Raw genomic sequence first — 10,862 nt, forward strand, 5'->3', positions numbered from 1 at the left:
GCAATACAATGGCTCTTTCCTTGAATCTGGGCTTTATTTAGATATTTGTAATACTAGTAGTAGCCAAAGTGAAGCTGCAGGTCTTTGGGGGCTAGATGAGAAGAGGCTTTTCAGCTTCTTCCTTGTTTTTTCGGCGCATGCTCTCTCATTCTGCATCCTCCCTTTAAGAACTGAGCTGCGAGGTTCTAAGAAATTCAAGCCGTGTGGAGAGACCGCATGTAGGTGCCCCAGACTCCAGCCTCAGCTGAGGTCTTTGAGTCATCCCAGCCAGCTACAGATAGGTTCCTAAAGAAGCCTCCAAATTATTTCAGGCCCCAATCATTTGTATCATCCCACTGTGTAACTCCACCTTTGAACCTTCCGGCATCGTGAGGCACAGATAACCCACCCCTATTAAGCCATCTGTGAATTTCTCATTCACAGAATCACAAACTTAATAAAATGATTGATGTGTAATGCCATAACATTTGGAACCATTTGTAACATTGCAATTGATAACTAAAGCATCAAGAAGTGATAGTTGGGTTTTGAGTTTCTTCCCAATGTTTTAATAACTCCTGTTTGATGTTATGCTCATTCATTTGAGGATTATTCCAGGGGAGGAATATCTTGAAACTAAGCACCGACAGACTAAAGCTAAAGTATGACAGAAAATAACCACATAGGAAGTCAAGAAGGAATAACTGGAATTGACAAAATATAGTTGAACCACAGGAACATATAGATTAAGGATTTATCGGGGCAGTGCAAGCTGTCTTCAAATATGTGGAGAGCTGTCATGTGGAAGATGGATTAGACTCCTACTGAAGAACTCTAGGAAGCAGAACTAATACATCACATCGGTAGGTCCAGGAAAGCAGATACTATACCTAATAAGTGTACTTTTTCAGTAATCAGAAAAATAAAGTTGTGGACTGCTTTTTGAGGTAGAAAACTTCTGTACTTTTCTTTGAAGGAAACCTGGATAATTGTGGTAATTTTCTAGAGAAACTTCTTTTTTGGGGTAGAATATTGGAGTTGTTCTTTTAAGAAGCTCTAATCATAAGTTTGTGTAGGAGTCTGTAAAATACCCTATATTTTTAAAGTAATCTGTATTCAAAGTTTAGGTTTACAGGACAGTTAGAAGACAAAGGAAACCATTATACACAAATTTTCAGCGACTTGCACTTTCAAGGCCAAGAAAATACCCAGCAATTACTCAATGCCCGATAACAAATTAAAAAAAAAATACATATGGAATAAATTAGTGGAACATCTATCATCCCTATGCATACAGGCATAATAACCTAAAGTTGAGTTGATGTGATCTTATTTTATACAATTTCATTTTACATATATATATATATATATATATATATATATATATATATATATTTCTTTCCTTTGGTATGAATTGCCTCATTTTTCTGAATATTTGATGGAGCCTCCATGAACATAAAAAACAATGGCTCAGTCAGTTAAGCATCTGTCTCTTGATTTTGCCTCAGGTCGTGATCTCACAGTTTCACGAGCTCAAGTCCTACACTGGGATCTGTACTGACAGCATGGAACCTGCTTGAGATTCTCCCTCTCCCTCTCTGTCTCTGCCCCTACCCTACTTGTTCTCTGTCCCTCTCAAAATAAATAAGTAAACTTTAAAAATAACTTAAAAAATAACATAATAAAAGAAAAAAATACAAGTGGGCCCTTTAGATGAAACAGAGGATAAGAACTACAGGAAAGTTACCATGCAGATATTCAGGACTTAACAGTTTAAACTGATTATAGACAGGTAGGGTTGGAGGGGACTAAGAAGTGATCAAAAGAAACATCATAATCCTCCTTATCACATCAGCATTTCCAATATAATTCTTTTTGAGTTGGCTGTTACTGATCATTTATTTTTACTTCACAATTCTAAGCATCTGCTATCCATTATCTGTTTTAATCTTCAACTGATGTTATAAAGAAGACAGCTAACTGTGCTAAAAGTGTGGACCCTGCTTGGAATTCTCTCTCTCTCTCTCTCTCTCTCTCTCTCTCTCTCTCTCTCTCCCTCCCCCCCCCTTTCTGCCCCTCCCTGGCTCGTGCTATCTCTGTCTCTCTCAAAATAAATAAACTTAAAAAAGAGAGAGAACTAAGGTTAGGGGGAAAGAAAAGAGAGAGAGCTAAGGGTTAGAGACAGTATGACGAACTTAAAGTTAGGTGGATTAATTGGAAATTAAACCCAAACATTTTATGATGGCTGAGCCCAGTTTATGATGTTGCACAATTTTTTGGTATAGTTGAGATCTGTACATTTTATGGTGGAGGCTTTAGTTATAAAAAGGGGATGGATGTTTTATCAATAATACTCCCCCCAAATCCCTCCCTGCTCTAGTTCACATTGCCTCAAATTCCACAGTTAGGTTCTTCCCTTTGGTTCTTGATAAAACAAAGGACATGAGTACTCTTCATTTATCTATGAATAGCATTCAGACAGACTAGCTAATACATTTTGGCTGACACATTAAATATAGATCTCCCCAATTTAGGGAGCTGAAAAGGGGTGGGCACTGTGGAGTTGTCAAGAAGAAAAAAAGGCCCTGAAATTCAAGGGGAAAGAAAGGCTCCCTGGGACAAACATCTCCGGTTTAATGATATTTCCCACATAAAAAGACCTGCAATATATATTCCAATGCGGTGAGGAATATAGAAATTTTTTACTTTTATTTTGGAAGCATACGTCTTGAGGCCAGCAAGTTAACAAGTGATTGCTACAGTAGGTAGGTAAATTTGCATCCTAGTCAAGGGTCGATATTATTGGAAAAATAAGGAGAGAAATACAGCTGTTATTGAGATAGATAGACATTCCTGAAATTGTAGAAAAAATCAAGGTGAATAAAGAGAGGTTCTCAAAATTTCAAATGTGAATTGATCAGCTCTTCATCAGAATATTTCAGTGAAGACCAAAGAGAATGTGCGGATATTTGGGCAGGATAAGAATGTCAGATGGGGATGCAAGAAGCTGGAGAGAAAGATAAGTCATTTGGAATATTTTGCTTTTGCTTCAGAGTGTTCTGAAATATTTCATACCATGCCCCCCAAATTCTCTTAGGTGGAAAGAAATGAGAGTAAATCATAGTCTTTTGTTAGTTTGGTATGACACTCCTGATACGAGAAAGTTTATGTGGGGAGACCAAATGACAGTTTATATAAAGACCAAGATTCATGAAGTTGGAGCTATTAGATTTAGTTGAAAAATATTATGTGGAAAGAAAACCTTTATGTGATTTGCCTAGTCCAGTGAGTTCAAATTCAGCTTTCTATTTGAAGTTCAGATATCATAACAAAATTATGTTTTGGATATTTTTCATAGTCTGGACCAAGTCTCCCTCACATGCAACTTAAATTTAGTGTGAAATCCTAGACAGGTAAACAATTTTAAGAGACTGGATGTTTTAAATGTCTCTACTTAGGAAAGGAACTTAGGTTCAAAAGTATTTATTTAGATATTTTTCTCTCCTGTTACTTTTTTTTTTTTTTACCTCCTCCCTCTTCCTTTACGGAAACAATTATCAAATACATACATATTGACAGAATTGGACTGGTTGTGTAGGTAAGGTTTCTGAGACCTCACAGATCAATACTGGTACCAATACTTCCAACAGTAAGAAGAACTCAGATTTACTTAACTTGCTATTTGTCAGGCATTGTGACACCTGCTTTCCATTAATTCTCTCACTAACAAAAGTTCTGTTAGGCACTTCCTACTGACATCTATCATATTAGAGATGAGAAATTTTAAGACATGGAATTATCAATTAAAATTTTTTGAACAATTTAACTGGCGTAAGAGAGATTATCTCACATGAATTGGTAAGCAAGTCACTAGGTTTTAGCTGTGCTTTTCCCAGTATAGAAAAATGCAAAAGTACACATACTTAATGAGTTCTGTCATTTTTCAACAGTGGCATAGTGGTTTAAGGTAATCATCTATTTCTTGGATCCAACATATTTCAGAAAACCCATTTTCAAGGAATAGGTACAGGTCCTAAGGTCTTTTGTTAGTAGATGATTATAAATATTATCTTTACCATTCTCGCTCCTTATAGCACACTCCATATTTCATTATTTAGCATATTAAATCACAAAAACTTTTGACTAAAGTGCATTTAATTAAATGAATTGAAGAACATGGTTAGTGTGTCAAGCATTCAGTGAGTAAGCTAAAATTCAGCATTCCACATTCTAGGTATAATTTAGTCTAAGCATTTAACTCAACAATTACTACTCAGGCTTTGTCAGTGTTCTTGAGTGAATGTTAAAGATAGATGTCCTCAAAGAGAAATAAAAGGTAGATGTCCTCACATTACGTACTAGGTGTTCTCAGATTTCTAGAGATCCCACAGTCATGTGTAGAATATTATAAGTATTATAAGTCTTCCTTCTTGCTTCAGTCCCATTTATCTTCTTAATGTCCCCTTACTTCACACATTGGTAATCGTGAATGCTTACTGTTAATTGTGTACCAGGAAATATACTAAATGCTTTATTTGTAATTATTATTTGATTTGATTTTCACAGTAAGCAATGAAATATTATAGACCACTACAATGCCATCTTCACCTTATAAAGGTTATGTAATTTGCCTACAGCCAGTGATGGAAGAGCGATTCAAGTTCAAGCCAAGCCTTCTTGGATTCTAGCACCCATTTAGTACAGCCTCCTAGTTGTAAGGTTGCCACAGTTTCTGATCTTTCTGATTTCCATTTCAGTCCCCTGAGAGTGAGTGAATCCTCACCGTGTTTGCAGGGTTTCTACGGCCTCTCCTTCCCTCTATGTACCAACAGTGCTGTATAGTGCCCTGGTAAGAGTCTTGCTGTATTTAGTTTATGAATCACAAGAATGCATTATCTACACTTTAAAAAGTTTAGAACCGACAGAATTCCATTGGTAGAGTGCTCCGTTTTCAGATCATATGCAGCATAACATTAAGCCTGATTTTGTGTTTTTGTTATTTCCAGAAATGATGACTCAAAATGTGCAAGCTGTGTATTTAGACAAAATTAATATTTCCCAAACTGGCAGTGGCTGTAATGGAAATAATAAAAAATGTACCATCCCCAATGTGCTGGCACTGTACCAGGGTAAGATAAGGCTGAGTAAAACTGTTCCTTGTCACATCCTTTATGAAGAAAAATGCTCACAACTTCAAAACAGCCTTCTTCTTCTTCTTCTTCTGCTTCTGCTTCTGCTTCTGTATTTTGTAAATGTGGCAAAAATGGATCTAATATTTTTTTTCAAAAGTAGTGAAATTTGGAAACATTGAAAAGTAATGCATAATATTTCTTGCAGAGGTTGTGATTGAGAAATAGATATCAATAAATAAGAACCAACTAATTCTTTTTTTTTAAATATTAAGTTTTGGAATAATCATTCCAAGGCCAATTAGATCTTGGGGGTTTAGGCCAATTTAGCTTTGCAAAAAGTTTTCTAAAACTGTCTGTGCTACATGGCTTTCATTAGACTTGAACAATTAGCAACTGCAATATACCATCTGTATTTTAATTTTTCATGTCCTTCAAGAAAATAAATGTACTTTAACAAAATGAAATTTTGTAAAAAGCTAAATATGGCAGACAGAAACTCAAACATTAGATGAGTGTGTATTCTCTTAAATGTGAGAATTTTAAAATTTACTTATTTATTTAGAGTGTGCACACTTGCGCAAAGCGGGCAAGGGACAGAGGGAGAGAAGGAGAGACTATTAAGCAGGGTCCACACTCAGTGCCAAGCCCACTGTGAGACTCTATCCCATGTAGCTGGGATTTGACCTGAGCTGAAATCAAGAGTTAGAAGCTCAGTCGACTGAGCCACCCAGGCACCCCTGAAATGTGATAATTTTTGCAATATTCTAATTAGCATTGCTTTGGTTTGTACCTAGAGACAAAGTAATCATACATATTATATTATATACACACATATACAAGGTAATTATATACATTGGCTCAAGTGTTGAATATTCAAATCTAATATTAAACCTTTGGGATCATCTTGGAGCTATTACATCCCTACATCTCATCCAAACATTTTGAAAGAGTTGCCTTCTTTTTCCAAAGCAGCATTTATCATTATTTCCTTGTCTTAGTGTCATCTGGCATCTTCTCCTAGAACTCTGTTGAATTTGTAAATTTTTATTAATTTTTTATTAACAAGATCTTATTGCTTCATTTCAATTCTCGTCTTTTGTGAGGTCATCCTCTCAAATCCTCCTCTTAAAACTCTGACCTCCAGTAACTTCCACACCACTGTAGAGTTCTATATCTCTTTCCATAGTTTTCTTCCCTGGTTTCCTTCTCCATATGACTTCAATGGTGATATTTCCAGTATTTTAATTTTAGCCATTTTTCTTTTAACTTACACATATTTCTTCAGTTGTTAGGTTATTTTCATGAGTTCAAGGAACGTTTGTATGCTAGTGATTCTCACATAGCCTGCATCAACCACCCTCCTTTGTCCCTATCTACACATCCATTGCTCCCTCAATATACTTGGATCTTAGCTGGACCTGAAAACATGTATGGCTGTTCAATGCATTCTACACCACAGAAAGTGTAGGAAAATTGAAGTTGCAAAACACAGAGGTCTCAAATGACACAGGTTAAATATTTTAACATGGTGATTTTATAAAAACGTACATACATGTGTCATTCTCCTAGTCTAGGAAGAGACCTGTGGAAATGAAGGCTCCAGACACTTAAGCTTACTTTGCTTCATTATGCATCTGCTTCTGCCTCTCCTTTTCCAGTCCATGTTCCATGCTTTCTTCATGATACTCTGCTAAAATAAGTCTCTCTTTACTCTCCACAGTTCAAATAATAACACGTAAATTAGGAAGCATAGCAGACAAACATTTAGATACTATATTTCAAATACATTTTCACCATTTTATCACAGTCTAGAACGCCCTCCAACACACACTCTAAATTATTGAAATGAAGGAGGTATTTCATGACAAAGCGACAGCTTAACCTCAGTGGTATGGCTAGAGTGGCTCCCACTGATTTGTGACAGCTGGTTTTGTGAATCTCTTCCTAACTCCATGTCCAGTGACAGCATGATGGCTATTGTTAGAGATCTGGCTGTTAAATATATATCAGCCTTCCATTACATAATTTCCTTTGAGAAAATACGTAAATTATGAAGTTATTGGCATGTGAAGGGCAATACCAGCCACCTACAGCTTAAACAAAATATCATTTTCTTGCAGCATGTTAATATACATTTCCAGAGCACAACTTCAGGTACAATTCAATATTCTTTTGATATGACTGAGTTGGGAGTTCTTCTCGTTCATTTCCTTTTCCACTTTCCCGATATCGGCCCTCTTATTAGGCAGGCTCTCTCCTTTTGGTCTGAAGGTGAGTATCAGCAGTTCTTGTTAATTTGTTTCCAAAGAAGAGAAAGAACTCTATATGGGAAATACTTCTTGGGCTTTACTCAGGTTTGAATTCGTTTAACTGAAGTCTACATTATTGAATTAATTTCTCTGGTTGTGAGGATGGGGATTCCACAGATTAGGATATATCTGAGTCCTATTACCTACCACTAGGTACAGTAGAGTTCAATGTCCCATCAGAAGAAAGATCTTTCAGAAAAAGGTGGTTTCCATATGAATAAGTTCAACCACATTGAATATAATACCTTCATGTAGTTCCTACTCTAGTGAGAGAGGCAAGTAATAATATATTTTTACAAGCTAGAAACTGAAAACAAAGCAGAAAAGGAAATTGTTATAGAGATGGCAATTAAGATGAGACCTCAAAGAAAAAATAAAATAAAAATGACTATCTCAAAATCAAGAATATTCTAGAAGCCTTCATATAATATATTATGTAATAGCCTTTTGAGCTAACTTTCTGTCAGGGAAATAAGTCAGGCACCAGTAATTTACGGCACATGCATATGAAATGTAGCGAGGGTTTAGGTATGAGTATGTATTTTAAGATCTGTTATCTGTGCTTCAGTTCTGTAATATTTTTAAGACTTTAAAGATACTTTAACATACTCATCATATATAATGTGAAACGATTTTTTCTTGCAAATATTAGAAGTCAATTAGGCACTGCTACTCAGATGAAAAAAGTCGATAGAAGTACAATGCCATTTGAGTTATCTTAAATTGTATGGGCCTCTACTCAGATTGGAGGTGAGGAAAGTGGCTCAGACATTTGGTTTTGTCAATCTGCATTAGAATGAGGTGAAAAATGACAGAGAGAGTCAGATTCAAGACACACGTTGAGAAATCATTCTAAATTGTAATTTCATTGTGAGTTATAGATGTGATAAAATTCATTGTACAATTTTTAAAATGTCAAGGAGAGCTTAATAGCATTTTGGACTATCAGGTCAGTAAAAATTTCTTTTATAAAATAGCCTCACACTCCCACATTTGTATTGTATGTTGCACATCATTTGAAGATGAATCCATTTAAATGCAAATGTACACTCACAAAGCAGTGGAACCAAATTATATGCAAACAAAGCTAGTTGAAGAATTCGAGTAGTTAAGCATTTTTCAATCAACTTTAAAGGCAGATTTGTTTCCTTTCAAAAAACAGTACTTAGTAAAGTTTAAACATGCCTTTTCCAGAATTGTTATTGAATTACACTGTCCAATATGCCTATAGCAATATAGCCATATTTTGAACACGTTCTCATGCATTTTTCATGTTTTGTATTCTAGATTCATTCTCTAATAGTAGAAAAACTGTTCCGTTAAATCCTCTTTATTCATATAATATTTTAACGATATTAAGTAGTGCAAAAGAAGGAATTTGGAGAACTATTAGATATGCCAATTAACATAAATAGATATGTCAACTTACAAAAAGTGCATTATTTTGCCCAAAATGGTATGTAGCACAGTAAATGAAATCAAAAATCATGTTTCTGAAAACAAGCTAAAGGCAGGTCAATATTTGGCATTTTGAGGAGATAAGGATATCGTGCAAAAAAAAGTTTTAATATCACAAATAATTGAAACAAATGTAATCTATTGTATATTAAATGAATAACAGTACCATTCTAGTCTTTGAGCCGACAAAGTTAGGGAAGATATTTGATAAAGTCACAATGACTTAAAAAAAAAAATAACATTGACCAGGAGCGCCTGGGTGGCTCAGTTGGTTAAGTGTCTGATTCCTGATTTTTGCTTAGGTCATGATCTCACCATTTATGAGTTCAAGCCCCACAAAGGGCTCTGCACTGATTGTACAGGGCCTGCTTGGGATTCTCTCTCTCTCTCTCTCTCTCTCTCTCTCTGTCTCTGTCTCTGCCACTCCTGTGCTCGCTATCTCTCTCTCTCTCTCAAAATAAGTAAAATAAACATTAAACATAAAAATAATATTGGCCAATTGGGTAGATTTTAGCTATCTCTAAATTAAAATATACCGATCTTCTTCAACTTACAATGAGATTACATTCCAATAAACCCATTGTAAATTGGAATGTCATGAAGTCAAAAACACATTGAATACTCGTGACCTACCAAACTTTATAGCTTGGCCTAGCCTATCTGAAATGTGTTCAGAACACTTAGGTCAGCCTACAGTTGGGCAAAATCATCGAACACAAGGACTGTTTGTAATTAAGTGTTGAGTATCTATGGAATACTGTACTGAAAGTGAAAACAGAATGGTTGTATGGGTCCAGAATAGTTGTGAGTGTATTGGTTGCTTACCCTCGTGATCACATGGCGGCCTGGTTGCTGTGGCGTGTTGTCACTGTCCAGCATCGCAAGAGAGTATCAGACTATAAATCACTAGCCTGAGAAAATAGGAAATTCAAAATTTAAAGTATGTGCTCTTGTACCTAGTAAAGTCAAAAAATCATAGGTCAAACCATCATGAGTGGGGGATTGTCCATAAAATCTTATGATATCACTCAATGAAAAATTAAGACTAACCACAAGGAATATTTATTTTTAATAAATATTAATGCTTATTAATTATCAACTGATATTTATTTATTAAATATTAGCTAATATTTATAGGAAAATTTTAACTTGTGAATTCAATTTCTTTAATAGATGTAGGCTATTCAGGCTAATAATTTATCCTTGAATAAATTTGGCAGTTACAGTCTTTCAAGGAATCTGTCCATGGCACAAAGCTCTTTCTAATACTATGTAAATATACTTTTAATGCCTATTGAGACTGTTGTAATATCCCCTTGTTTATTCGGGATACTAGTAATTTGTGTCTCCTCTCTCTCTCTCTCTCTCTAAACTGTTTTCTTGACCTCTTCCAAATACTAGCTTTTGGTTTCATCTCTTTATTTTTTTACCGTGGTTCTATTTTCAGTGTCACAAAATTCTGCTCTTGTCTTTGTTTCCCTTTTTCTACTAGCTGTAGGTTTATATTAGTTTGTTTTGTTTTGTTTTTAGTTTATTTGGGCAGAAGCTTAAATTACTCATTTGAGGCTTTACTGTCCACTATAAGTACTTAATAGGATACATTTCCCTCTGGTCAGTGTTTAAGCTCCATCCCATAAATATTGATATTGTGTTTTCATTCTCATTTAGTTAAATATAACTTATTGTATATTTAATGTGTGCTTTCTTCTTTGATCAATATCCTATTCTGAAGCATATTGTTTAATTTCCATATATTTAGGGATTTTTTTAGTTATCTCTCTGTTACAGATATTTCCAATTTAATTTCATATAGTCAAATGATGTAATATGTTCAATATTTTAAATTTACTTAAAGTGATATTATGGCCCAGAATCTGGTCTGTTTTGCCAGATTTCCTCAGGTATTTGAAAATAATGTGTATTCTGTTATTGTTTGGTGAAATGTTCTAAAATATCAGGTCAGGGGCGCCTGGGTGGCGCAGTC

The sequence above is a fragment of the Neofelis nebulosa genome, chromosome 12 (genome assembly GCF_028018385.1).
Source record: "Neofelis nebulosa isolate mNeoNeb1 chromosome 12, mNeoNeb1.pri, whole genome shotgun sequence".
Lineage (NCBI taxonomy): Eukaryota > Metazoa > Chordata > Mammalia > Carnivora > Felidae > Neofelis > Neofelis nebulosa.